The 11,698-nt window shown below is 36.3% G+C and overlaps 1 non-coding gene across 1 annotated transcript; it reads left to right on the top strand.

The window, feature by feature from the left end:
- The first annotated feature begins 10,670 nt into the window (after positions 1-10,670).
- Positions 10,671-10,776, top strand: LOC115284470. Its single transcript, XR_003905223.1, has one exon. It is a non-coding gene; the product is annotated as a U6 spliceosomal RNA (small nuclear RNA).
- The last annotated feature ends 922 nt before the right edge of the window (positions 10,777-11,698 follow it).

The following is an 11,698-nucleotide window of genomic DNA, read 5'->3' as shown; positions in this document are numbered from 1 at the left end:
TGAGTTTGGAAGTTTTCCTTCTATTTTTTTTTTTTTTTGGAATAGTTTGAGAAGAATGTGTATGAGCTCTGCTTTAAATGTCTGGTAGAATTCCCCTGGGAAGCCAAAAATTAACTCAAAATGGCTGAAGGACCTGAATGTGAGACAGGAAACCATCAAAACCCTCGAGGAGAAAGAAGGAAAAAACCTAGAAAAAAAACGCAGCAATTTCCTACTTGACACATCCCCAAAGGCAAGGGAAATGAAAGCAAAAATGAACTCTTGGGACTTGATCAAGATAAAAAGCTTCTGCACTGCAAAGGAAACAATCAAGAAAACTAATAGGCAACTGACAGAATGGGAAAAGATAGTTGCAAGTGACATATCAGACAATGGCTAGTATCTAAAATATACAAGGAGCTCACCAAACTTCACACCCACAAAAGAAATATCCCAGTGAAGAAATGGGCAGAAGACATGAACAAACATTTCTCCAAAGAGGACATCCAGATGGCCTACAGGCACATGAAACAATGCTCAACATCACTCATCATCAGGGAAACACAAATCAAAACCACACTGAGATACCACCTCACACCAGTCAGAGTGACTAAATTGAACAAATCAAGAGACTATAGATGCTGGCGAGGGTGTGGAGAATTCCCACACTGTTGGTGGGAATGTAAACTGATGCAGCTGCTCTGGAAAACAGTGTGGAGGTTCCTCAAGAAACTATCCATAGAACTCCCTTATGACCCAGCAATAGCACTGCTAGGGATTTACCCAAAAGATACAGAAATGCTGATTTATAGGAGCACATGTACCCCAATGTTCACAGCAACAATGTCAACAGTAGCCAAAACATGGAAAAATCCTAAATGTCCATCACCTGATGAGTGGATCAAGAAGATGTGGTATATATACACAATGGAGTACTACATGGTAATGAGAAAGAATGAAATCTGGCCATTTGTCGGAAAGTGGATGGACCTTGAGGGTGTCATGCTAAGTGAAATAAGTCAGGCAGAGAAGGACAGAAACCATATGTTTGCACTCATAGGTCTAACAGGAAAACAGGAGAAACCTAATGGAGGACCAGGGGGAGGGGAAGACGGAAAGAGAGTTGGGGAGAGAGACTATTGAATGCTGAAAATGAACTGAGGGTTGAAGGGAAAGGGGGAGGGGGAGAAAGAGTTGGTGGTGATGGAGGAGGGCACTTGTGGGGAAGAGCACTGGGTGTTGTATGGAAACCAATTTGACAGTAAACTATTTTAAAAAAAATAAAATAAATTTTAAAAAAGTAAAATAAAAATGGACCAAAGACCATCACAGACACCTTACCAAATAAGGCATACAAATGGTGATTAGCATATAAAAAGTGCTCCACATCATATGTCAATGCAAATTAAAATAACAAATAGATATCACCACATGCATATTAGAACATTGGCAACACTAAATGTTGAGGATGGTGTGGTACAAACAGAAACACATTTGCTGTGTGAATGAAAAATGGTATAGACACTTTGGAAACAGTTTGCTCATGTTTTACAAAATTAAAAACACTTTTAATATACATCTAGCAGTCTTGCCTCCTGGTATTTACTTAAAGGAGTTGAAAACATGTTCACAAAACAACTTATACACAGATATTTATAGCAGTTTATTCATAACTGCCAAATAATTAAAGCAACCAAGATGTCTTTCAGAAGGTAAATTAAATAAACTTTGGTACATCTAGGCAATATATTAATTTTCAGTGCAATAATGGAATGAAATGTTAAGCCATGAATAGATAGGGAGGAAAGTTAAATGCCTATTATTAAGTGAAAAAAGCCAATCGAAAAATGCTACCTATTGTATGATTCCAACTATATGACATTCTGGAAAAGGCAAAACTATGGAGAGAAAAATACCTGGTTGCCAAGACTGAAGAGGTGAACATAACTAAGCAGAGCACAGTGGTTTTGGTGGGGTAATGAAAATATTCTGTATGACATTTTAATAATAGACTTATGTCATTATACATTTATCCAAACCACAGAATGTACAAGATTGGAACCTGAAATTAACTATGGATTTTGAGTGATTATGATGTATCAATGCAGATTTATCCTTGATAAAAAATGTACCACTCAGATGAGCGATGTTGAGGAAAGCTATGCATTTGAGGGGACAGGGAGTATATGGAAAATCTCTGTTCTATCCCTTCAATTTTGTTGTAAGCCTAAAACTGCTCTAAAAAATACGGTTTCAAAGTTTTTTTTAAATATTCAACCATTATGTATATAATAAGTCATCTAAAATTAAAATAATAAAATGAAATAAAGTAAAATAAAATAACTGCTCTATGATACCCAATATCCTAGAAACCACTGGCCTGGAAAACCAAAGCTGATAATAAAATATCTCCCCCACTTAATAATATATTATCTAGATATCTCTGGACCCTCAGTAATATAAAATATGTTCTATAACAATCAATACCTGCATCTTAATTGAGGAAAACATGTATATAATAAAGTGAGTTAAGAGAACAGCTGGATTTGTGCAAATTCTGAATTAAATACAATTCTTAATGAAATAGAGTTTTATTACTTTCCAGTACATTAAAAACTTTAAACTCATGACTAACAAATTGTACCAAGTAGAGGAACTGTGGATCTGATTTCTATGAATACATGATCCATTTATAATTACCATATTAATTATTCATATGGAAATGAATCCTTTTTGAATGCTTGTACCAGCTTAAATATATATCCTTGTAGATTTATTTCCAACTATAAACCCGCATTCAAGATAATAATACTTAGGTTATGGCATATTCTGGTTAATTGAAATTTCTAATGAGCTGGGAAAAATCCTAAACTCTCTTTTCTGATTCATCTTAACATTGAAAATGTTTCAGTTAAGTTCATTTTCTTTATTAGAGAGGTAATATTTTGTTTTATTATTTGAATTTATCAGCTGTTGGTCATTATTACAGAATTTGTTTAGATACAAAAATGGAGATACAATGTAAAATAATTTTGAATAAGTTTAAAACACATTCTGTTGGAACGTTTTTGGCTCTATTTTAAATAATTTCCTGGTATCATCTTGGCGTGACCTAATATGCACATCATACTAGTGAAGATGCTAATTAATTGAAGATGTGAGGCTCATCTTGGTGACTTTATTACATAATCTGAACTTGAGAAAAGAATGTCTGAATTGATAGTTAATTTTAATTTTTGCAACATCTAAAAATGAGAGAACACAGAATAAAAGAACAAAATCACATTTGTCTGTCAAAATTAATGAATGCTAATATTTGTCACTTTGATTTCAGACATTTTCCATTATAATAGTAGTAAAATATTTTAAATCGAGTTAAGGCTTTCACAGTTCTATTTATACTAGGTCTGCATGGTTACTAATGTCATGACTAGATGTATATCATTATAGAATATGTGTGTGTGTGTGTGTGTGTGTGTGTGTGTGTGTGTCTATATATACATAATAAAACCTTGGTTTGGGAGTATAATTTGTTCCAGAAACATGCTTGTAATCCAAATAATGGAAGCTCAGATGATTCATTCCAAAACCCAAAAATATTCATATAAAAATGATTACAATACTATAGTATAATACAAAATAATAAAGAAAATACAAAATGTAAAGAAAAATGAACAACTAACCTGAACTTACCTTTGAAAATCTTTGTGACTGGTGTGAGGAACACAGTGAGAGGAGGGTTGGGGACCAAGAAGACAGAACAGCATGGAAATTATTTTTTTGCATCTCACGTCCCTGAAATACAGCAAGATCAACACTAACCCATCTCACACACCTTTAAAGCTTATTTGAGGATTAACACAACAATCTGCACAAGCTGAACCACAGAACTCAGAAGAAACATGGCATGGAGAGGTGAACGGGGGGAGAAAGAAGTCGCAAAGGGAAGGGAGCCATTTTTGCTTGCAGAGAGAGGACAGACATTGGGGCAGGGAGAGTATGGGAAAGCAACCCCCCTGAAAATAGCGTGAGAGAAAAGGAAGAATACACAAGTAACTGAACAAAAAAGTGATAAAGGAGAAAGAAGAGGGTTTAAATTCCATTAAGACTCTGAACAGGGAGAGCAGAGAGTCTGAAACTCCATGCCACTATAACTGGTGGTGCTCTGGTGGGAAGGGGAAATCCCCAGAAGCAGAGAATGAGGTCCTCGGGGTTCTTGGGCCACATGGGGAGAGGTAGTTCCCCTCCTGGGAGGACCTTTGATAGAGGCTGTGTGGCCGCCCCACAGGCAAAGGTCCCAGCAGACCCTGGAGAACAACCATATTCACTGGTGCTTGAATAAAGACATTAAGGGGGAAGGTTCATTCCGGATGTGTGTTGTGATTGTCCATAATCGCTGAAATGCTGCTGCTACATGGTCGTGTGAACTTTTTCTAGGGTGGGCTGGGATCCAGCCACAGTCTCTAGGCATCAGCAGCAGCACAGTTTTGCGAATGTATCTGGAGGTGGGCAGGCATCCAGCCATTGCTTGATGAGACCTTCTCTGAGAGGGTCAGAACAGGTTAAAGTTGCAGTGCCTCATAAATGAGGGGTTGGGAAACATGGCCACATCTGAGATAAAACTCAAGAGGGAGGTGCTGCCTGGCACCCTGATGGCTTAGTCATGGACAGTGTAAGAGCAGGGACTGGATGGAACCTGGGGACAAAGAAAGGGTGCTTGACTGTGGTCAGGGAGAGCACAAAGTTCTGATACTAGAGACTGGCTAGTTGGGTGATGCCATTTTCACCCCTGCCATGCATGTGAATACATGCCTACAGGTGCCACTACTATCAACCCCAATAAGCTAAGCAGCGCCACCTAGTGGAAACAGAGCCATTACACTAAGCTAGCCCAACTGGGCCAACCATGCTCTTCAGAAACACCACAAGTCTCTCTGTCTGCATAGTTTATGGACCATAAAGTGTTTCATAGTTAGACTTCTAGGAAAAACTGGTGTAATTTCAATCATATTTAAGTCTGTTCACTGTTCCATCTACTCAATTATTTTCTTTCTTTTTTTTTTCCTTTTCTTATTCTTGAATACATAAAGAGAAAAAAATATTTTTATTTTCCATTTTTATTAAAATGTTTTTTATTTTTTCTACAGTAATATTTCCTTTTTTAAATTCTATTTTACTTTCATCATTTCAATTTTTCTATTTTCTTATATCCATTTTTCAAATTTTCAAACATTTTCCTTTTTTTCTTTTCTTATATTTCCTCTTTTTCTCTAATCTATCAAGCTCCTTGCAACAAGTAGACAAAAATACACCTACCACCTAGCACCCAGCATTATTTGTTTTTTTGTGTGTGTTGCTACTAATTTTTTAATTTTTATATTTTTACATTATTAATTCATTTTTTCCCTTCAAAATGATGAGAAAAATGAATTTAACCCCAAAAGAATGAAGAAATGACAGCCAAGGACTTAACACAGATACAAGCAAGATGTCTCAACCAAAATTTAGAATCACATTAATAAGAATATAAGTGGGGGTTAAAAATAAATTAAAATCCCTTTCTGTGGAGATAAAAGTAGAAAATGCTATTCAGGATGAAATAAAAATGCTATAACTGAGCTGCAATCTCAAATGGATGTCACAGCAGCAAAGATGGATGAAGCAGAGCTGTGAATCAGTGATGTAGAAGAAAAACTCATGGAGAACAATGAAGCAGGAGAAAAAGAAGGAGACTAAGACAAAAAGAGCATGATTTAAGAATTAGGGATATCAGTTACTCATGAAAAAGAAACAACATCCAAATCACAGGAGTCTCAGAAGATGAAGAGAGAAAAAGGGGTAGAAAGGTTATGTGAGCAAATCATACAAGAACACTTTCCTCACCTGAGGAAAGACAGACCTCAAAATCCAGGAAGCACAAAGGACTCCCATTAGATTAAACAAAAACTGACCATCAACAAGGCATATCACAGTCAAATTCACAAAATAATCTGGCAAGGAAAGAATAATAAAACAAGAGAAAAAAAAGTACTTAAGGGAAGACAGATCAGGTTTGCAGCAGACCTATCTATCAAAACTTAGCAGGCCAGAAGAAAGTGGCAGGATATATTCAATGTGCTGAAGTGGAAAAATATGCAGCCAAGAATTCTTTATCTGGCATGGCTGTTATTCAAAATAGAAGAGATAAAAAGATTCCCAGACAAACAAAACTCAGGGCCCCTGTGTGGCTCAGTTGGTTAAGCATACAACTTTGGCTCAGGTCATGATCTCATGGTTTGTGGGTTCAAGCCATGCATTGGGCTCTGTGCTGACAGCTCAAAGTCTGGGGCTGCTTCATATTCTGTATCTTCCTCTCTCTCTGCTTTTCCCTCATTTGTGCTCTGTCTCCCTCTGTTTCTCAAAAATAAATAAATGTAAAAAAAATTTCCCAAGCAAAACTTAAAGGGGTTCGTGACCACTAAACCAGCCAGCCCAGCAAGAAATTTTAAAAGGGACTCTTTGAGGGGTGAAAAGATGAATAAAAAAACAAAAAGAAAAACAACATAGACCAAAAACAATAAAGACTTGAAAGGACCAGAGAACACCACCAGAAACTCCAACTCTACAGACAACATCATGGCAATGTATTCATATCTTTCAGTACTCACTCATTTAGTCAATGGACTAAATGTTCCAATCAAACGATATAGGGAAACAGCATGTATAAGAAAACAAGATCCATCTACATGCTGTTTACAAGAGCTAAAGATCTTAAGATTGAAAGTAAGGGGACAGAACCATCTGTCATGCTAATGGTTGCCAAAAGGAAACCAGAGTAGCCATACATATGTTAGATGATGTAAATTTTAAAATGAAGATTAGGGGCTCTTGGTTTGCTCAGTTAGTTGGGTGTCTGACTTCAACTCTGGTCATGATCTCACAATCCGTGGGTTCGATTCCTGCATCAGGCTCTGTGCTGACAGCTTGGAGCCTGGAACTTGCTTCAGATTCTGTTTCTCCTTCTCTCTGTCCCTCCCCCATTCATCCTCTGTCTTTCTGTCTCTCTCTCAAAAATAAATGAACATCTTAAAAATTTTTTTTAAATGAAGCTGTAACAAGAGATGAATAAGGGCATTATATTCTAATTAAGGGATCTATCCACCAAGAAGATCTAACAATTATAAACATTTTTTATCCAAATGCAGAAACACACAAATCTATAAATCAATTAATCACAAACATAAAGAAACTCTATAATAATAATACCAAAACAGTAGGGCACTTCCACATTCCACTTACAGTAAAGGACAGATCATCTAAAAAGAAAATCAATAAGGAAAAAATGGCTTTGAATGACACATTGGACCAGAAGGACTTAACAGGTATGTTCAGAAAATTCATCCTAAAGCAGTGGAATACACATTCTTCTCCAGTGCACATGGAACATTGTACAGAATAGATCACATACTAGACACAAATCAGCCCTTAAGATGTATAAAAATATTGAGATCATACCGTGTATATTTTCAGACCACAATGCTATGAAACTCAAAATCAAAACAAGGAAAAATGTGGAACGATAACAAATATTTGGAGACTAAAGACCATCCTATTAAAGAATGAACAGGCTAACCAAGAAGTTAAAGAGAAAATTAGAAAGTACATGAAAGCCAAGGGAAATGATAACACCACAGCCCAAAACCTCTGGAATGCAACAAAGGTGTCATAATAAGGAAGTATATAGCAATCCAGGCCTTCCTAAAGAAGGAAGAAAGGTCTCAGATACATTCCACCTTAAACAGCTGGAAAAAAGAATAGCAATATAGCCACCAAACAGCAGAAGATAGGAAATAATAAAGATTAGAACAGAAATCAACAGAACTGAAACAAAAGAAAAAACACAGTAGAACAGTTCAATGAAACCAGAAGTTGGTTCTTTGAAAGAATTAACAAAATTGATAAACCCCTAGCCAGTTTGATCAAAAAGAAAAAGGAAAGAACCAAAATAAATAACATCAAGCATGAAAGAGGAAGGGCGCTTGTGTGGCTCAGTCTGTTAAGCATCTGACTTTGGCTCAGGTCATGATCTCATGATTTGTGGGTTCAAGCCCCATGTCAGGCCCTGAGCTATAACCACAGAACCGAAGGAGCCAGTCGAAGATTCTTTGTTTCTCTCTCTCTCTGCCCCTTCCCACTTCAAGCTCTGTCTCTCTCAAAAATAAATTTAAAATTTGTAACAAAAAATTGAAAGATTAGAAATCACAACCAACACAGCAGAAAATTTTCAAACAATAATAAGACGATATTATAAACAATTATATGCCAATAAAATGGGCAACCTGGAAGAAATAGACAGTCTTAGAAACATATAAACTACCAAAACTGATAAAGGAAGAAATCAAAAATTTGAATGGACCCATAACCAGTAAAGAAATAGAATTAGTAATAAAAAATCTCCCCCAAAAAGAGTCCAGGTCCAGATGGTTTTCCAAGGGAATTCTACGAAACATTCAAAGAAGAGTTAACACCTATTCTCTTGAAGCTGTTCCAAAAAAGTAGAAATGGAAGGAAAACTTCCAAACTCTTTCAATGAAGCCAGCATTACCTTGATTCCAAAATCAGACAATGACTCCACTAAAAAGGAGAACTACATACCAATTTCCCTGATGAAAATGGATGCAAAAATCCTCAACAAGATAGTAGCCAACTGGATCCAACCATACACTAAAAAAATTATTTGCAATGACCAACTGAGATTTATACCTGTGATGCAGGGCTAGTTCAATATCCACAAAATAATCAATGTGATACATCATTTCAATAAAAGAAAGGACAAGAAACACATGATCTCAACAGAGGCAGAGAAAGCGTTTGACAAAAAACAGCATCCTTTCCTGATAAAAACCCTCAAGAAAGTAGAGATAGAAGGATCATACCTCAAAATTACAAAAGCAATATACGAATGACGAACCACTAATATCATTCTCTATGGTGAAAAACTGAGAACTTTCTCCCATAGGTCAAGAACAAGACAGGGAAGTCCACCATCACCACTGTTATTCAACATAGTATTGGAAGTCTTATCCACAGCAATCGGACAACAAAAAGGAATAAAGATATCCAAATTGGCCAGGAGGAAGTCAAACTTTCACGCCTTGCAGATGACATGATACCTTATATGGAAAACCCAAAAGATTCCACCAAAAGATAGCTATAACTGATACATGAATTCAACAAAATCACAGGATATAAAAATAATGCACAAAAATCGGTTGCATTCCTATACACCAACAATGAAGCAACAGAAAGAGAAATCAAAGTATATATCCCATTTACAATTGCACCAAAAACTATAAAATACCTAAGAATAAACATAATCAAAGGGGAGATAGCTATACAGAAAACTATAGAAAGCTTATGAAAGAAACTGAAGAAGACACAAAAATGGAAAAATATTCCATGCTCCTGGATAGGAAGAGCAAATATTGTTAAAATGTCAATACTAACCAAAGCAATGTACATATTCAATGAAATCCCTATCAAAATAACACCAGAATTTTTCACAGAGCTAGAATAAACAATCCTAAAATTTGTATGGAAACAGAAAAGATCCAGAGTAGCCAAAGCAATCTTGAAAAAGAAAACCAAAGCTGGAAGCATCACAATCCTAGACTTCAAGGTGAATTACAAATTACAAAGCTGTAATCATCAATACAGTATGGTACTGGCACAAAAACAGACTCTTGGATCAATTGAACAGAATAGAAGACCCAGAAATGGACCCACAAACATATGGCCAACTAACCTTTGACAAAGCAGGAAAGAATATACAATAGAATAAAGACAGTCTCTTCAGCAAATCGTTCTGGTCCAGTTTCTTACACCATACACACATACCACCCCCCCCACACACATACACACAACTCAAAATGGATGAAAGACCTAAACATGAGACAGGAAGCCATCAGAATCCTCGAGGAGAAAGCAAGTCAAGACCTCTTTGACCTCAGTTGCAGTAACTTCCTACTTAACATGTCTCCAGTGGCAAGAGAAACAAAAACAAAAATGAACTATTGGGACCTCATCGAAACAAAAAGCTTCTGCACAGCAAAGGAAACAATCAGCAAAACTAAAAGGCAACCCACAGAATGGGAGAAGATATTTGCAAGTGACATAACAGATAAAAGGTTAGTATCCAAAATCTATAAAGAATTTATCAAACTCAACAACTAAAAACACAATATCCCATGAAGAAATGGGCAGAAGACATGAAGAGACACTTCTCCAAAGAGGACATCCAGATGGCCAACTGACACATGAAAAAATGCTAAACATCAATCATTATTAGGGAAATACAAATAAAAACCACAATGAGATACCACCACACACGAGTCAGAATGGCTAATATTAACAAGTCAAGCAACAATACATGTTGGCGAAGATGAAGAGAAAGAGGATCTCTTTTGCACTGCTGGTGGGAATGCAAACTGGTGCAATCACTCTGGAAAGCAGCATGGAAAAAATTGAAAATACAACTACCCTATGACCCAGGATTTGCAGGACTAGGTATTTAGCGAAGGGATACAAGAGTGCTGTTTCGAAGGGGCACATGCACCTCGATGTTTATAGCAGCACTATCTACAATAGCCAAAGTATGGAAAGAGTACAAATGTCTATCGATGGATAAACAAATAAAGAAGATGTGGTATAGTGCTTGCTTTGGCAGTGCATATACTAAAATTTGAATGATACAGAAAAGATTAGCAAGGCCCCTGGCACAAGGATGACATGCAAATTCAAAAAGCATTCCATAAAAATAGAAGTGGCATATATATATATATATAATGAAATATTACTCAGCAATCAAAAAGAATGAAATCTTGCCATTTGCAGTTATGTGGACGAACTAGAGGATTATGCTAAGCAAAATTTGTCAGTCAGAAAAAGACAAATATCCTAAGACTACTCATATGAGGAATTTAAGATACAAAACATGAACATAAGGGAAGGGAAACAAGAATAATATAAAAACAGGGAGGGAGACAAAATATAAGAGACTCTTAAATATAGATAACAAACAGAGGGTTGCTGGATGGGTTGTGGGAGTGAGGATGAGCTAAATGGGTAAGGAACATTAGGGAATCTACTCCTGAAATCACAGTTGCACTATATGCTAACTACCCTGGATGTAAATTAAGTAATAAACTAATTAAAAAAATAAAAAATAGAAAAAGGATAAATAAATATTAAGAAAAGAGAGAGATAGGATCATTGTGTTTGGCTTTCACCATCGCTAACAGAATCACTGCTATCTATTGGCTTAATGGAATCTTCTTCTGCATGGGGGCCACTGTATATACTCACACAGATGTTGACTACAGGACAGTATTAATAAACTTGTCATATACTGTATTTAATATAACTGGCAATAAGGCCTCTCCAGAAATGGTCTATATCTGCAGGCAGCCTGACTCAGAATGAAGTAAAGCATTCCTAACCTTACTCTTGTATGGAAAAGCAAAGGAACGTTTATAAGTGCTATATGATGACAAAAAATACACTAGTGCTAGTTGTGGGCACCTTCCAACATTCTGAAAAATCACTGACTTCTGTTAAACAGCATGGCCTGAGACCGAGCATCTGAGCATGGGAGACAATCACCCACAATCCCACTGAGAGAGAGAGAAGAACCATTTGCTCATTTGTGATTATGTGACATTCAGCATCATGTACCACTCAT

The sequence above is a fragment of the Suricata suricatta genome, chromosome X (genome assembly GCF_006229205.1).
Source record: "Suricata suricatta isolate VVHF042 chromosome X, meerkat_22Aug2017_6uvM2_HiC, whole genome shotgun sequence".
NCBI lineage: Eukaryota > Metazoa > Chordata > Mammalia > Carnivora > Herpestidae > Suricata > Suricata suricatta.
The sequence above is the reverse complement of the archived record's forward strand: the minus strand, read 5'-3'. Positions and strand labels throughout refer to the sequence as shown.